At 48.1% G+C, this 17,988-nt stretch overlaps 1 pseudogene; it reads left to right on the top strand.

The window, feature by feature from the left end:
* The first annotated feature begins 9,446 nt into the window (after positions 1-9,446).
* LOC135538334 (N-acyl-phosphatidylethanolamine-hydrolyzing phospholipase D-like) lies at positions 9,447-17,586 on the top strand (annotated as a pseudogene).
* Positions 17,587-17,988: the final 402 nt, after the last annotated feature.

Below are 17,988 nucleotides of genomic sequence, written 5' to 3'. Positions count from 1 at the left end.
GTGTTGTCTCTGGGTTGTTTTTCTATTTGTGTCATAATTATCATTGGTAGTTTATTGTATTGCTTCGGTTTATCTTGTATTTTTTTTTAGCTCTCACACACTGTACTGAAGTAAGGAGAGTGACCCCTGGTGGTAATGGAAGGGACATGCAGTGCAAATCAAATCAAATCAAATGTTATTTGTCACATACACATGGTTAGCAGATGTTAATGCGAGTGTAGCGAAATGCTTGTGCTTCTGGTTCCGACAATGCAGTGCAACTGTCTCCCTGGTGGTAGTGGAAGGGACAATGCAGTGCAACTGTCTCCCTGGTGGTAATGGAAGGGACATGCAGTGCAACTGTCTCCCTGGTGGTAGTGGAAGGGACAATGCAGTGCAACTGTCTCCCTGGTGGTAATGAAAGGGACAATGCAGTGCAACTGTCTCCCTGGTGGTAGTGGAAGGGACAATGCAGTGCAACTGTCTCCCTGGTGGTACTGGAAGGGACAATGCAGTGCAACTGTCTCCCTGGTGGTAGTGGAAGGGACAATGCAGTGCAACTGTCTCCCTGGTGGTAATGGAAGGGACAATGCAGTGCAACTGTCTCCCTGGTGGTAGTGGAAGGGACAATGCAGTGCAACTGTCTCCCTGGTGGTAATGGAAGGGACAATGCAGTGCAACTGTCTCCCTGGTGGTACTGGAAGGGACAATGCAGTGCAACTGTCTCCCTGGTGGTAGTGGAAGGGACAATGCAGTGCAACTGTCTCCCTGGTGGTAATGGAAGGGACAATGCAGTGCAACTGTCTCCCTGGTGGTACTGGAAGGGACAATGCAGTGCAACTGTCTCACTGGTGACGGCAATAAGAGTGTGGCAATCGTTGATATGGACAGACTTCATTCTGAGTAATAAAGTGCAACGAGGAAGAATTGTGTGAAACAAAATGCTTTTGGGAGAACTGGACTGGCTGGTCTGGTCTTACCGTTATCAAGGAGGACGTTGTTTAGAGGTGGTCTTACCGTACACAAGGAGGACGTTGTTTAGAGGTGGTCTTACCGTACACAAGGAGGACGTGTAGAGGTGGTCTTACCGTACACAAGGAGGACGTGTAGAGGTGGTCTTACCGTACACAAGGAGGACGTTGTTTAGAGGTGGTCTTACCGTACACAAGGAGGACGTTGTGTAGAGGTGGTCTTACCGTACACAAGGAGGACGTGTGTAGAGGTGGTCTTACCGTACACAAGGAGGACGTTGTGTAGAGGTGGTCTTACCGTACACAAGGAGGACGTTGTTTAGAGGTGGTCTTACCGTACACAAGGAGGATGTTGTTTAGAGGTGGTCTTACCGTACACAAGGAGGACGTTGTTTAGAGGTGGTCTTACCGTACACAAGGAGGACGTTGTTTAGAGGTGGTCTTACCGTACACAAGGAGGACGTGTAGAGGTGGTCTTACCGTACACAAGGAGGACGTTGTTTAGAAGTGGTCTTACCGTACACAAGGAGGACGTTGTTTAGAGGTGGTCTTACCGTACACAAGGACGTTGTTTAGAGGTGGTCTTACCGTACACAAGGAGGACGTTGTGTAGAGGTGGTCTTACCGTACACAAGGAGGACGTGTAGAGGTGGTCTTACTGTACACAAGGAGGACGTTGTTTAGAGGTGGTCTTACCGTACACAAGGAGGACGTTGTTTAGAGGTGGTCTTACCGTACACAAGGAGGACGTTGTGTAGAGGTGGTCTTACCGTACACAAGGAGGACGTTGTGTAGAGGTGGTCTTACCGTACACAAGGAGGACATTGTTTAGACGTGGTCTTACCGTACACAAGGAGGACGTGTAGAGGTGGTCTTACAGTACACAAGGAGGACGTTGTTTAGAGGTGGTCTTACCGTACACAAGGAGGACGTTGTGTAGAGGTGGTCTTACCGTACACAAGGAGGACGTTGTGTAGAGGTGGTCTTACCGTACACAAGGAGGACGTTGTGTAGAGGTGGTCTTACCGTACACAAGGAGGACGTTGTTTAGAGGTGGTCTTACCGTACACAAGGAGGACGTTGTTTAGAGGTGGTCTTACCGTACACAAGGAGGACGTTGTTTAGAGGTGGTCTTACCGTACACAAGGAGGACGTTGTTTAGAGGTGGTCTTACCGTACACAAGGAGGACGTTGTGTAGAGGTGGTCTTACCATACACAAGGAGGACGTTGTTTAGAGGTGGTCTTACCGTACACAAGGAGGACGTTGTGTAGAGGTGGTCTTACCGTACACAAGGAGGACGTTGTTTAGAGGTGGTCTTACCGTACACAAGGAGGACGTTGTTTAGAGGTGGTCTTACCGTACACAAGGAGGACGTGTAGAGGTGGTCTTACCGTACACAAGGAGGACGTTGTTTAGAGGTGGTCTTACCGTACACAAGGAGCACGTTGTGTAGAGGTGGTCTTACCGTACACAAGGAGGACGTTGTTTAGAGGTGGTCTTACCGTACACAAGGAGGACGTTGTGTAGAGGTGGTCTTACCGTACACAAGGAGGACGTTGTTTAGAGGTGGTCTTACCGTACACAAGGAGCACGTTGTTTAGAGGTGGTCTTACAGTACACAAGGAGTACGTTGTTTAGAGGTGGTCTTACCGTACACAAGGAGGACGTTGTTTAGAGGTGGTCTTACCGTACACAAGGAGGACGTTGTGTAGAGGTGGTCTTACCGTACACAAGGAGGATGTTGTGTAGAGGTGGTCTTACCGTACACAAGGAGGACGTTGTTTAGAGGTGGTCTTACCGTACACAAGGAGGGCGTTGTTTAGAGGTGGTCTTACCGTACACAAGGAGGACGTTGTGTAGAGGTGGTCTTACCGTACACAAGGAGGACGTTGTTTAGAGGTGGTCTTACCGTACACAAGGAGGACGTTGTTTAGAGGTGGTCTTACCGTACACAAGGAGGACGTTGTTTAGAGGTGGTCTTACCGTACACAAGGAGGACGTTGTTTAGAGGTGGTCTTACCGTACACAAGGAGGACGTTGTTTAGAGGTGGTCTTACCGTACACAAGGAGGACGTTGTTTAGAGGTGGTCTTACCGTACACAAGGAGGACGTTGTGTAGAGGTGGTCTTACCGTACACCAGGAGGACGTTGAGAGGTGGTCTTACCGTACACAAGGAGGACGTTGTTTAGAGGTGGTCTTACTGTACACAAGGAGGACGTTGTTTAGAGGTGGTCTTACCGTACACAAGGAGGACGTTGTTAGAGGTGGTCTTACCGTACACAAGGAGGACGTTGTTTAGAGGTGGTCTTACCGTACACAAGGAGGACGTTGTTTAGAGGTGGTCTTACCGTACACAAGGAGGACGTTGTTTAGAGGTGGTCTTACCGTACACAAGGAGGACGAGGTGGTCTTACCGTACACAAGGAGGACGTTGTTTAGAGGTGGTCTTACCGTAGGAGGATGTTGTTTAGAGGTGGTCTTACGTACACAAGGAGGGACGTTGTTTAGAGGTGGTCTTACCGTACACAAGGAGGACGTTGTTTAGAGGTGGTCTTACCGTACACAAGGAGGACGTTGTTTAGAGGTGGTCTTACCGTACACAAGGAGGACGTTGTTTAGAGGTGGTCTTACCGTACACAAGGAGGACGTTGTTTAGAGGTGGTCTTACCGTACACAAGGAGGACGTTGTTTAGAGGTGGTCTTACCGTACACAAGGAGGACGTTGTTTAGAGGTGGTCTTACCGTACACAAGGAGGGCGTTGTTTAGAGGTGGTCTTACCGTACACAAGGAGGACGTTGTTTAGAGGTGGTCTTACCGTACACAAGGAGGATGTTTTTAGAGGTGGTCTTACCGTACACAAGGAGGACGTTGTTTAGAGGTGGTCTTACCGTACACAAGGAGGACGTTGTTTAGAGGTGGTCTTACCGTACACAAGGAGGACGTTGTGTAGAGGTGGTCTTACCGTACACAAGGAGGACGTTGTTTAGAGGTGGTCTTACCGTACACAAGGAGGCGTTGTTTAGAGGTGGTCTTACCGTACACAAGGAGGACGTTACCGTACAAGGAGGACGTTGTTTAGAGGTGGTCTTACCGTACACAAGGAGGTGGTCTTACCGTACACAAGGAGGATGTTGTTTAGAGGTGGTCTTACCGTACACAAGGAGGACGTTGTTTAGAGGTGGTCTTACCGTACACAAGGAGGACGTTGTTTAGAGGTGGTCTTACCGTACACAAGGAGGACGTTGTTTAGAGGTGGTCTTACCGTACACAAGGAGGACGTTGTTTAGAGGTGGTCTTACCGTACACAAGGAGGATGTTGTTTAGGGTGGTCTTACCGTGTTTAGAGGTGGTCTTACCGTACACAAGGAGGACGTTGTTTAGAGGTGGTCTTACCGTACACAAGGAGGACGTTGTTTAGAGGTGGTCTTACCGTACACAAGGAGGACGTTGTTTAGAGGTGGTCTTACCGTACACAAGGAGGACGTTGTGTAGAGGTGGTCTTACCGTACACAAGGAGGACGTTGTGTAGAGGTGGTCTTACCGTACACAAGGAGGACGTTGTTTAGAGGTGGTCTTACCGTACACAAGGAGGACGTTGTTTAGAGGTGGTCTTACCGTACACAAGGAGGGCGTTGTGTAGAGGTGGTCTTACCGTACACACAAGGAGGGACGTTGTTTAGAGGTGGTCTTACCGTACACAAGGAGGACGTTGTTTAGAGGTGGTCTTACCGTACACAAGGAGGACGTTGTTTAGAGGTGGTCTTACCGTACACAAGGAGGACGTTGTGTAGAGGTGGTCTTACCGTACACAAGGAGGACGTTGTTTAGAGGTGGTCTTACCGTACACAAGGAGGACGTTGTGTAGAGGTGGTCTTACCGTACACAAGGAGGACGTTGTTTAGAGGTGGTCTTACCGTACACAAGGAGCACGTTGTTTAGAGGTGGTCTTACAGTACACAAGGAGGAGACGTTGTTTAGAGGTGGTCTTACCGTACACAAGGAGGACGTTGTTTAGAGGTGGTCTTACCGTACACAAGGAGGACGTTGTGTAGAGGTGGTCTTACCGTACACCGTAGGTGGTCTTACAAGGAGGACGTTGTTTAGAGGTGGTCTTACCGTACACAAGGAGGACGTTGTTTAGAGGTGGTCTTACCGTACACAAGGGGGCGTTGTTTAGAGGTGGTCTTACCGTACACAAGGAGGACGTTGTTTAGAGGTGGTCTTACCGTACACAAGGAGGACGTTGTTTAGAGGTGGTCTTACCGTACACAAGGAGGACGTTGTTTAGAGGTGGTCTTACCGTACACAAGGAGGACGTTGTTTAGAGGTGGTCTTACCGTACACAAGGAGGACGTTGTTTAGAGGTGGTCTTACCGTACACAAGGAGGACGTTGTTTAGAGGTGGTCTTACCGTACACAAGGAGGACGTTGTTTAGAGGTGGTCTTACCGTACACAAGGAGGACGTGTAGAGGTGGTCTAGAGGTGGTCTTACTGTACACAAGGAGGACGTTGTTTAGAGGTGGTCTTACCGTACACAAGGAGGACGTTGTTTAGAGGTGGTCTTACCGTACACAAGGAGGACGTTGTTTAGAGGTGGTCTTACCGTACACAAGGAGGACGTTGTTGTTTAGAGGTGGTCTTACAGTACACAAGGAGTACGTTGTTTAGAGGTGGTCTTACCGTACACAAGGAGGACGTTGTTTAGAGGTGGTCTTACCGTACACAAGGAGGACGTTGTGTAGAGGTGGTCTTACCGTACACAAGGAGGATGTTGTGTAGAGGTGGTCTTACCGTACACAAGGAGGACGTTGTTTAGAGGTGGTCTTACCGTACACAAGGAGGGCGTTGTTTAGAGGTGGTCTTACCGTACACAAGGAGGACGTTGTGTAGAGGACGTTGTGGTCTTACCGTACACAAGGAGGACGTTGTTTAGAGGTGGTCTTACCGTACACAAGGAGGACGTTGTTTAGAGGTGGTCTTACCGTACACAAGGAGGACGTTTGTTTAGAGGTGGTCTTACCGTACACAAGGAGGACGTTGTTTAGAGGTGGTCTTACCGTACACAAGGACACGTTGTTTAGGACTTACCGTTACACAAGGAGGACGTTGTGTAGAGGTGGTCTTACCGTACACAAGGAGGACGTTGTTTAGAGGTGGTCTTACCGTACACAAGGAGGACGTTGTTTAGAGGTGGTCTTACCGTACACAAGGAGGACGTTGTTTAGAGGTGGTCTTACCGTACACAAGGAGCACGTTGTTTAGAGGTGGTCTTACCGTACACAAGGAGGACGTTGTGTAGAGGTGGTCTTACCGTACACAAGGAGGACGTTGTGTAGAGGTGGTCTTACCGTACACAAGGAGGACGTTGTTTAGAGGTGGTCTTACCGTACACAAGGAGCACGTTGTTTAGAGGTGGTCTTACCGTACACAAGGAGGACGTTGTGTAGAGGTGGTCTTACCGTACACAAGGAGGACGTTGTTTAGAGGTGGTCTACGCTCGTCTCTAATCCCTGCAGGAGAGACCTCTTCACTGGACCAGGATAAGGTGCAGGAGAGACCTCTTCACTGGACCAGGATAAGGTGGAGGAGAGACCTCTTCACTGGACCAGGATAAGGTGGAGGAGAGACCTCTTCACTGGACCAGGATAAGGTGAAGGAGAGACCTCTTCACTGGACCAGGATAAGGTGGAGGAGAGACCTCTTCACCGGACCAGGATAAGGTGCAGGAGAGACCTCTTCACTGGACCAGGATAAGGTGCAGGAGAGACCTCTTCACTGGACCAGGATAAGGTGGAGGAGAGACCTCTTCACTGGACCAGGATAAGGTGCAGGAGAGACCTCTTCACCGGACCAGGATAAGGTGCAGGAGAGACCTCTTCACTGGACCAGGATAAGGTGGAGGAGAGACCTCTTCACCGGACCAGGATAAGGTGCAGGAGAGACCTCTTCACTGGACCAGGATAAGGTGCAGGAGAGACCTCTTCACTGGACCAGGATAAGGTGCAGGAGAGACCTCTTCACTGGACCAGGATAAGGTGGAGGAGAGACCTCTTCACTGGACCAGGATAAGGTGGAGGAGAGACCTCTTCACTGGACCAGGATAAGGTGGAGGAGAGACCTCTTCACCGGACCAGGATAAGGTGCAGGAGAGACCTCTTCACTGGACCAGGATAAGGTGAAGGAGAGACCTCTTCACTGGACCAGGATAAGGTGCAGGAGAGACCTCTTCACTGGACCAGGATAAGGTGAAGGAGAGACCTCTTCACTGGACCAGGATAAAGTAAGAGATGATTCACAGTCAGTTTGTACATATCTGATATCTGCATTAGAATGTTTTATAGACAAGCATAGATGTACAGTTGGGCAAAAAAGTATTTAGTCAGCCACCAATTGTGCAAGTTCTCCCACTTAAAAAGATGAGAGAGGCCTGTAATTTTCATCATAGGTACACTTCAACTATGACAGACAAAATTAGAAAAAAATTCCAGAAAATCACATAGTAGGATTTTTTATGAATTTATTTGCAAATTATGGTGGAAAATAAGTATTTGGTCAATAACAAAAGTTTATCTCAATACTTTGTTATATACACTTTGTTGGCAATGACAGAGGTCAAACGTTTTCTGTAAGTCTTCACAAGGTTTTCACACACTGTTGCTGGTATTTTGGCCCATTCCTCCATGCAGATCTCCCGCAGCTTGGATATGTGCTGAGAGAAGGACAGTGTACCGTCTATCCAGTCTCCCAAGTACCTGTATGAGGTGACTACCTCAAGCTCTAAAACCGTCAGAGGTAGTCATCACACCAATACTCCTTAGCCAACCCACAAGAATGGAGTAGTCTACAGTATCAAAAGCTTTGGCCAAGTCAATAAAAATAGTCAAGGGCGGTGGTGACAGAATTTAGGACCTTTAAGGTTGCAGTGACAAATCCATAACATGAGCGCAAACCAGATTGCATACCAGAGACGTTGATTGAGTCGAGAGCTGTCCAGAAGTTGAGAGCTGTCCTGCCCAGGTATGTAACTAGTGTGGAGCTGTCCTGCCCAGGTATGTAACTAGTGTAGAGCTGTCCTGCCCAGGTATGTAACTAGTGTAGAGCTGTCCTGCCCAGGTATGGATGGACACTGTTGACCATCCCAGATCCAAATTAATCCATCCATATATTGTTCTTTCTCTTTAGAGATGTAATGAAGTCACTGCATGTGGACCCAGAGGAGGCTGTGGAGATTCATAAGGACGTTAAGGCCAAACACTCCCTGGCTTTTCACTGGGGGACCTTCCCATCAGCTCATGAGGTGAGCATTCTATATGTTCAGCCATCATATAAGCCTACATCCACAATATATGTTGGCCTCCAAAACCCATCTCTTCCCTCTCCCCCCTCTCCATCTCTTCCCTCTCCTTCTCCCCCCTCTCCATCTCCTCCCTCTCCTTCTCCCCCTTTCCATCTCTTCCCTCTCCTTCTCCCCCTCTCCATCTCCTCCCTCTCCTTCTCCCCCTCTCCTTCTCCCCTCTCTCCATCTCTTCCCTCTCCTTCTCTTCCCTCTCCATCTCTTCCCTCTCCTTCTCCCCCTCTCCATCTCTTCCCTCTCCTTCTCCCCTCTCCATCTCTTCCCTCTCCTTCTCCCCCCTCTCCATCTCCTCCCTCTCCTTCTCCCCCTCTCCATCTCCTCCCTCTCCTTCTCCCCCTCTCCTTCTCTTCCCTCTCCTTCTCTCCCTCTCCTTCTCCCCCTCTCCATCTCTTCCCTCTCCATCTCTTCCCTCTCCTTCTCCCCCTCTCCTTCTCTCCCTCTCCATCTCCCACCTCTCCATCTCCTCCCTCTCCCACCTCTCCATCTCCTCCCTCTCCATCTCCCCCCTCTCTATCTCCATCTCCGCCATCTCCTCCCTCTCCAACTCCTCCATCTCCCCCTCTCCATCTCCTCCCTCTCCATCTCCCCCCTCTCTATCTCCATCTCTGCCAATTCCTCCCTCTCCAACTCCTCCATCTCCATCCTCTCCAACTCTTCTGCTCTCCCTCTTTCTCTATAATTTTCTTTCAACTCATTTACCCTTACCCCAAATGCAAAGGAAAGCGCCGAGCTAATATTGTTCATATTTCCCTTTGTATCTCTCTCACTCAGTTTTACTTAGAGCCTCCAGTGAGACCATGGAGAAGAATGGGTTGAATGTGGAGCACTTCTTTGTCCTGAAGCATGGAGAATCCAGAGTGCTGGTGGGAGAAAGAGAAGGAGGGGAGTTTGACTGATCAGATGGACTTCATTGCCAGAAGCTGCAACATGAAAGAGTTTGGATTTCTGACAAAGAAATCAAAGCTTGGCGTTATAGCCGTTTGCCTGATAAAAGGGCACCGATGTACATATTTGCAACTTAAAAAAAAAATATATATATGTTTTTAATGCCAAGTGATAATGATTGCACTATTAAATACATTTTTTGTCAACATGGCTGTTTCTTTAAATTCGTGACCAAACAAGGAAGTAGCTAATCTACTGGTAAACCAACTGTGACCAACTTTCAAGAGTTCCTGTTGTAAACACAATACCGTTACTGGTTTGATGTTTCTATAATTGTAATCTAAGCAATTATGGTTCGGCCAACTCGACCAAGTCAACAAACCAACGCATTCCGACTATGGCTGCTTCCAAATGCATCTTCACTCCACGAGTTTGGAAAGCGACACTTTCAAGGTGTATTCACCGAGCCGCAAGTGTTCTGAACACAGCGAAGGGAACTTTGTCAAGGTGATTATTTGTCAGCGGACAAAACAACTTTTAAATAGGGTTTCAATGTGTATTATTTTAAGTGCACAACTCATTCAACAGAAGACGAACTCCTTGGTACTTCTACTCGGGTGGCTTTACTTGCTACAATGTATCCACTTGTAGCTCATTACGTAAACACGCCCAATAGGCTAAACAGGGCCATGTTCGGTTGCCAAACGTTCTCGAACGTTGCAGATAGAAATGTCCGGAATAGAGCTGTTATGTGATTCCTTATTCTACATGTCAGGCGCATGTTTGTTTTTACATAGAAATAGGCTACCTGAACGTGCCAAAACGTTGCGTCATACTGAACGCGTCCCAGTGCACTGTTGTGCTGACGTGTGACATTCATTTTGTACTGTAACTTGGGCCTTGTCAATAAATATTTATGTTTGGAGCTTTCAGTTGCTAGTTGGTGTCTTCGCTCACTTGGGTAAAGATCTCCAGTCTGTAAGAGCATTATTCTAGGATTAATACGTGCACCATTGACCAATGGTCTAGTTTATATATTCCGAAAAATAATGTTTTAAGCTATTTTTTTTACATTTCCAAAATCATATTTTCATTGCAAATGAATGAGCAGTTTCGGCACGTAGTTTATTGCATATCGGAAAGAGGAGGATTTTAATAGGCTCGGCTGCTTTAATTTCGTCACATGGTAGGGTTTTTCACCGACGTCAGAAGCCTTGCCTGGTAGGCTGGTATCAGTGCGTTGTGGGAACATTGGCGGTGCTTGCAGGGCACTTTTCCCCCACACAGTTCTGCGGATATCTCGCCGTAACAATATCAGAAGAAATGTCGCGCCACTGACGGATTTTACAAGTCGCCCTTGACTTATTCTATACGTTTTCAGGTAGTATTTTATTGACTGCGTTGTTGTGACTGTGACGTAGGCTGCGAATGATCGATTGTCTCCGTTGTTCTGCTTAGTTCACCACATTCCTTCTCTCTTTTTAGTTTAAGGTTCTTTCTATTGACTATCTGTTTTTATTATCGCGATAAATCTTCTCGATATGGCAGCAATTCTTTCTAGTGATCCGTTTGTTTTGTTCTTTGGTCGGATCAACAAAGAAACATTTGTTGTACTTCTCTGGTGGTTTATTATGGGTCCATTGAAGCCATTCAATAGGCCAATACGTGCAACAGAGCTCCACAGTAGGCGACGTGAAATGTATAGTGTCTACGTTGTAAGGGGACGCGGTAAATAGGACTAGTGGACAATTACACAGCAGTTCCACTCTACATTTGTCACTATAGGGCCTAGGTGACAGCTATACAGTAGCCTCTTCAGTCTGTACTTAAACCTTGAAAACAGAAGCTACTGTGAACAGGGTTGACACAGGAATGGGGTTGGGGTTATTTTACCTTTTTATTTAACCAGGTGGGCCAGTTGAGAACAAGTTCTCATTTACAACTGTGACCTGGCCAAGATAAAGCATTGCAGTGCGACAAAAACCAACAACACAGCGTTACACATTGGATAAACAAACGTACAGTCAAAACACAATAGAAAAATCTGTATACAGCGTGTGTAAATGTAGGACGTTTAGGGAGGCAAGGCAATAAATAGACCATAGTGGTGAAATAATTACAATTTAGCATCAACACTGGAGTGACGGATGTGCAGATGATGATGTGCAAGAAGAGATACTGGGGAGCAACAGAGCAATGACAATATGAGGTAGTTGGGTGGGCTGTGTACAGGTACAGTGGTCTGTCAGCTGCTCTGACAGCTGATGATTAAAGTTAGTGAGGGAGAAATGAGTCTCCAGCTTCAGTGATTTTTGAAAGTCGTTCCAGTCATTGGCAGCATAGAACTGGAAGGAAAGGCGGCCAAAGGAGGTGTTGGCTTTGGGGATAGCCGGTGAAATATACCTGCTGGAGCGTGTGCTATGGGTGGGTGTTGTTATGGTGGCCAGTGAGCTGAGATAAGGTGGGGCTTTACCTACTTATAGATGACCTGGAGCCAGTGGATTTGTCGAAAATGTAGCGAGGGCCAGCCAACGAGAGCATACGGGTCAAAGTGGTGGGTAGTATATGGGGCTTTGGTGACAAAGCGGATGGCACTGTGATAGATTACATCCAATTTGCTGAGTAGAGTGTTGGAGGCAATTTTGTAAATGACATCGTTCACCTGTACCATTGTGTATTGTAGGCTTCATAGTTCCTGGTAGCAGTGGAGGGCCCATGGAGGGCCCATACAGTAGCTCAGAGAGATTGGCAGGAGGCACATATACACTGATTAGACCAGACATTAGGAACACCCCCTACTACCATACCCCGTTCAAAAGAACTTAAATATTTTGTCTTGCCCATTCACCCTCCGAATGGCACACACACACAATGTCACAATTATCTTCTCCCCTTCATCTACACGGATTGAAGTGGATTTAACTAGTGACATACAATAAGGGGTCATATCTTTCACCTGGATTATCCAGACTTGTATTGCGTATGTGTCAGTTAGCGTTTGGCAGTAACTTCCCCTTCATTTGACTGAGCTGGAGCCTTTCCACCCGTCCAGAGATAAGACACAGCTGAAACAATGGACTCAGGCAGTTGTATGTTAAAGGTGCGGTCCACTGTGAGCTCGTCTTGACGGACACGGTGTCTTTTATTCAAAGTAGGAGCCAGTAAAAAGTCATGTCGTTGACCAGGTTATATTATAGGTGACTGTGAAAGTCATGTTGTTGACCAGGTTATACTGTAGATGACCGTGAAAGCCATGTTGACCAGGTTATACTGTAGGTGACCGTGAAGTCATGTTGCTGGCCAGGTTAAACTGTAGGTGACCGTGAAGTCATGTTGCTGGCCAGGTTAAACTGTAGGTGACTGTGAAAGTCATGCTGCTGACCAGGTTATACTGTAGGTGACTGTGAAAGTCATGTTGCTGACCAGGTTATACTGTAGGTGAATGTGAAAGTCATGCTGCTGACCAGGTTATCCTGTAGGTGACTGTGAAAGTCATGTTGCTGACCAGGTTATACTGTAGGTGACTGTGAAAGTCATGTTGCTGACCAGGTTATACTGTAGGTGACTGTGAAAGTCATGTTGCTGACCAGGTTATACTGTAGGTGACTGTGAAAGCCATGTTGACCAGGTTATACTGTAGGTGACTGTGAAAGTCATGTTGCTGACCAGGTTATACTGTAGGTGACTGTGAAAGCCATGTTGACCAGGTTATACTGTAGGTGACTGTGAAAGTCATGTTGCTGACCAGGTTATACTGTAGGTGACTGTGAAAGTCATGCTGCTGACCAGGTTATACTGTAGGTGACTGTGAAAGTCATGTTGCTGACCAGGTTATACTGTAGGTGACTGTGAAAGTCATGTTGCTGACCAGGTTATACTGTAGGTGACTGTGAAAGTCATGCTGCTGACCAGGTTATACTGTAGGTGACTGTGAAAGTCATGTTGCTGACCAGGTTATACTGTAGGTGACTGTGAAAGCCATGTTGACCAGGTTATACTGTAGGTGACTGTGAAAGTCATGTTGCTGACCAGGTTATACTGTAGGTGACTGTGAAAGTCATGCTGCTGACCAGGTTATACTGTAGGTGACTGTGAAAGTCATGTTGCTGACCAGGTTATACTGTAGGTGACTGTGAAAGTCATGTTGCTGACCAGGTTATACTGTAGGTGACTGTGAAAGTCATGTTGCTGACCAGGTTATACTGTAGGTGACCGTGAAAGTCATGTTGCTGACCAGGTTAAACTGTAGGTGACCGTGAAAGTCATGTTGCTGACCAGGTTAAACTGTAGGTGACCGTGAAAGTCATGTTGACCAGGTTATACTGTAGGTGACCGTGAAAGTCATGTTGCTGACCAGGTTATACTGTAGGTGACCGTGAAAGTCATGCTGCTGACATCGGCGATGGTGACTGTGAAAGTCATGTTGCTGACATCGGCGATGGTGATTGGCTGTTGAGGGAGGTTCTTTTGGAACTGTTGCACAGGGTTGAACTGTGTCACAATAAGCATGTTTTCACATCTGTGATTTCACAAGACCCTGTCGGCCATCCAGGGACAAACCACAGAAACAGCCACTAACTGTACTGTTATTACCCTCCCTATAGACCCGGAGCCCAACACTGTCCCCCCATGGAGGAGAGCGGAGGAGCAGGAGGAGAGGTGGAGGAGAAGCAGGTGTTGGTGGAGGAGAGTGGTGTCTCTCCTGGAGGTTCCCCAGGGACGGAGGAGGGTTCCCCAGCCGTGGTCCGGCCCCGTGACCCCCCCACCTCCACCCTGCAGGACTCAGGGCCTCGGTAGGGGTAGACCATGAACGTCTTTGTGGTTTTCACGTGCACTTCATTGACATCCAGCTCCTGAAGTTGCAGCATCGTATTTTAGTGTTTTTTTTTGTGTCTGTTTCAGTCATCAGTCATCTGTTTCTAACTGTATTGTGTGTGAGTGTGTGCGTGTGTGTTTGTACACTAAATTTCCCGTCTGTACACAATAGTCAGTAAAAGCGTTTGATTGATCAACTCCTCCAGGAAGAGCAGCTCCTCCCGCTCCTCCAGGAAGAGCTTCCGTCTGGACTACCGGTTGGAGGAGGAGGTGACTGGGTCGAGCCGGGACAAACATGGCCGCTTCACTAACCCCTGGTCCACGTGGAAGTTCCCGTCCTGGTCCACCCTGCTGCGCTTCTTCCTGCTGGAGAAGGATCACAGCAATGTACCCAGCTCTAAAGAGGTGAGACACATTCTGACGTTGGACGGATCTAATAGGTCTCTCTGTCGGATCTAATAGGTCTCTCTGACGGATCTAATAGGTCTCTCTGACGGATCTAATAGGTCTCTCTGACGGATCTAATAGGTCTCTCTGACGGATCTAATGGGTCTCTCTGACGGATCTAATGGGTCTCTCTGACGGATCTAATAGGTCTCTCTGACGGATCTAATAGGTCTCTCTGACGGATCTAATAGGTCTCCCTGACGGATCTAATAGGTCTCCCTGACGGATCTAATAGGTCTCCCTGACGGATCTGATAGGTCTCCCTGACGGATCTGATAGGTCTCCCTGACGGATCTGATAGGTCTCCCTGACGGATCTGATAGGTCTCCCTGACGGATCTGATAGGTCTCCCTGACGGATCTGATAGGTCTCCCTGACGGATCTGATAGGTCTCCCTGACGGATCTGATAGGTCTCCCTGACGGATCTGATAGGTCTCTCTGTCGGATCTGATAGGTCTCTCTGACGGATCTAATAGGTCTCTCTGACGGATCTAATAGGTCTCTCTGACGGATCTAATAGGTCTCTCTGACGGATCTAATGGGTCTCTCTGACGGATCTAATGGGTCTCTCTGACGGATCTAATGGGTCTCTCTGACGGATCTGATAGGTCTCTCTGACGGATCTGATAGGTCTCTCTGACGGATCTGATAGGTCTCCCTGACGGATCTGATAGGTCTAACGGATCTGATAGGTCTCCCTGACGGATCTGATAATGCGGATCTGATAGGTCTCCTGACGGATCTGATAGGTCTCCCTGACGGATCTGATAGGTCTCCCTGACGGATCTGATAGGTCTCCTGACGGATCTGATAGGTCTCCTGACGGATCTGATAGGTCTCCTGACGGATCTGATAGGTCTCCTGACGGATCTGATAGGTCTCCCTGACGGATCTGATAGGTCTCCTGACGGATCTGATAGGTCTCCCTGACGGATCTGATAGGTCTCCTGACGGATCTGATAGGTCTCTGACGGATCTGATAGGTCTCCTGACGGATCTGATAGGTCTCCCTGACGGATCTGATAGGTCTCCTGACGGATCTGATAGGTCTCCCTGACGGATCTGATAGGTCTCCCTGACGGATCTAATAGGTCTCTCTGTCGGATCTAATAGGTCTCTCTGTCGGATCTAATAGGTCTCTCTGACGGATCTAATGGGTCTCTCTGACGGATCTAATAGGTCTCTCTCGGATCTAATGGGTCTCCCTGACGGATCTAATGGGTCTCCTGACGGATCTAATAGGTCTCTCTCTAATAGGTCTCCCTGACGGATCTAATGGGTCTCTCTGACGGATCTAATGGGATCTAATAGGTCTCCTGACGGATCTAATAGGTCTCCCTGACGGATCTAATAGGTCTCCCTGACGGATCTAATAGGTCTCCCTGACGGATCTAATAGGTCTCCCTGACGGATCTAATAGGTCTCCCTGACGGATCTAATAGGTCTCTCTGACGGATCTAATAGGTCTCTCTGACTCATTTGAGCTGCCATGTCCAGCTCCCACAGCTGTTGTCAAAACACTTTGCAAAACAAACCCAGCTCTGATGGAGACGACCAAACCACACCTGATGGGGCTCAATGCCAGTCTGTCCACTCTTTATTATAATGATCTTATTACACAAATACCTAAACCTGTACTCCAACTCCACAGGATAAATAATAATTTTTTACTGTATACAGTTCACACCCAACAATTACCTCCTGTCCTGACTGAACTTGTTCTGTCTGTCCTGACTCCTGAGGTCTGTCATTAAAGATCTCTGACTGAGCACGTCAGAGTTTGTCAACTGTGATTTGTAACGCTGCGCCTCAGGTTCACAGTTAGGTTCGCTGTTTGTTCCAGAGGATGCCTGCCGCTCCAGAAACACTGCACTGTGCTCTGGTAACAACCCGGGGTGTTTTTAGACGGCTGTCAATCACTCTCACCTCACGACTCAGACACGGGCTCTGTTATCTAGACATGTAGTGGTCAGGAAGGAAAGGCCTAATTATTTAAAAGGAAAATGAGACGTCGACTCGACTCTATTTCTGATCATCTTTCTGATAAAGAGGAAAGATTGGTGAAGTGTTTAATCATCTGTGTTTTGATTTATGCAGATATAATTTAATCAAATATTTAAATTTAACCTCAAACAACTCATTACAACCAGGGTCATATTCAAACGGGAAAAAGAAAAATGAGTGTTTTTTTAAATTGGTTATTTTGTTTGGTGACTTGAAAATGACTGAAGCAATAGTGACATGTTGAAAAGACGAAGAGCTTTCAGTGATGAAGCCTTTATTACCCTCTTCTTCCTCATCCTCTGTCTCAGCTGGTGAATGAATCTGAATGAATTCACACCAACACACCATATTAAAGTCTGTGTTCTTCTGCTACTCAGGTCTTAGACAAAGAGCTCCCAGTAGTGGAGCCTTGGTTCCTCCGTGTCCCTGAGGCAGCAGACGGAGCCGTGGGGTCTGGTCTCAGGGTGACCTGGCTGGGCCACGCATCAGTCCTGGTAGAGATGGACGGCCTGGTCATCCTCACTGACCCCATATTCAGCCAGAGGGCATCTCCCTTCCAGTTCATGGGCCCCAAGAGGTACCGGGATCCCCCTTGTACGGTTGATCAACTCCCGGATCGACGCGGTTGTCATCAGCCACTCCCACTACGACCATCTGGACGCGGGCACCGTGACCCAGTTGAACGAGCGGTTCGGTGGGATCTCCGATGGTTTGTGCCGTTGGGACTCATGGACTGGATGCAGAAGAGCGGGTGTGAGAATGTGATAGAGTTAGACTGGTGGGAGGAGAACTGTGTGCCAGGTCACGACGAGGTCACGTTTGTGTGTACGCCGGCGCAGCACTGGTGCAAGCGCACCCCCACGGACGATAACCAGGTGCTGTGGGGGAGCTGGTCTGTGCTGGGGCCCTGCAACCGCTTCTTCTTTGCTGGAGACACCGGTGTAGAGCTGTCCTGCTCGTCCTTCCAGGAGATTGGGAGGCGCTTTGGTCCGTTCGACTTGGCGGCCATACCCATCGGCGCGTACCTGCCCAGGTATGAACTAGTGTAGAGCTGTCCTGCCCAGCTATGAAACTAGTGTAGAGCTGTCCTGCCCAGGTATGAAACTAGTGTAGAGCTGTCCTGCCCAGGTATGAAACTAGTGTACAGCTGTCCTGCCCAGGTAGGAAACTGTGTAGAGCTGTCCGGCCCAGGTATGAAACTAGTGCCCAGGAGCTGTCCTGCCCAGGTATGAAACTAGGTAGAGCTGTCCTGCCCAGGTATGAAACTAGTGTAGAGCTGTCCTGCCCAGGTATGAAACTAGTGTAGAGCTGTCCTGCCCAGGTATGAAACTAGTGTAGAGCTGTCCTGCACAGCTGTGATTGCTTTAGTACAAGGCTGCCATTGCCCCCGGGGATCCACTGGGAGTGCAGTTTGTTTTGGTTCCAACCCTGCTCTAACACCTGCTTTATCTAATCAGCTGTTCATCAGGACCTTGATGAACTGAATCAGGTTTAGAACAGGGTTGGAGTAAAGCCTGCACACTCAGT

This window comes from Oncorhynchus masou, unplaced genomic scaffold (assembly GCF_036934945.1).
Source record: "Oncorhynchus masou masou isolate Uvic2021 unplaced genomic scaffold, UVic_Omas_1.1 unplaced_scaffold_942, whole genome shotgun sequence".
Taxonomy (NCBI): domain Eukaryota; kingdom Metazoa; phylum Chordata; class Actinopteri; order Salmoniformes; family Salmonidae; genus Oncorhynchus; species Oncorhynchus masou.
This window is presented reverse-complemented; position numbering and strand designations above follow the sequence as displayed.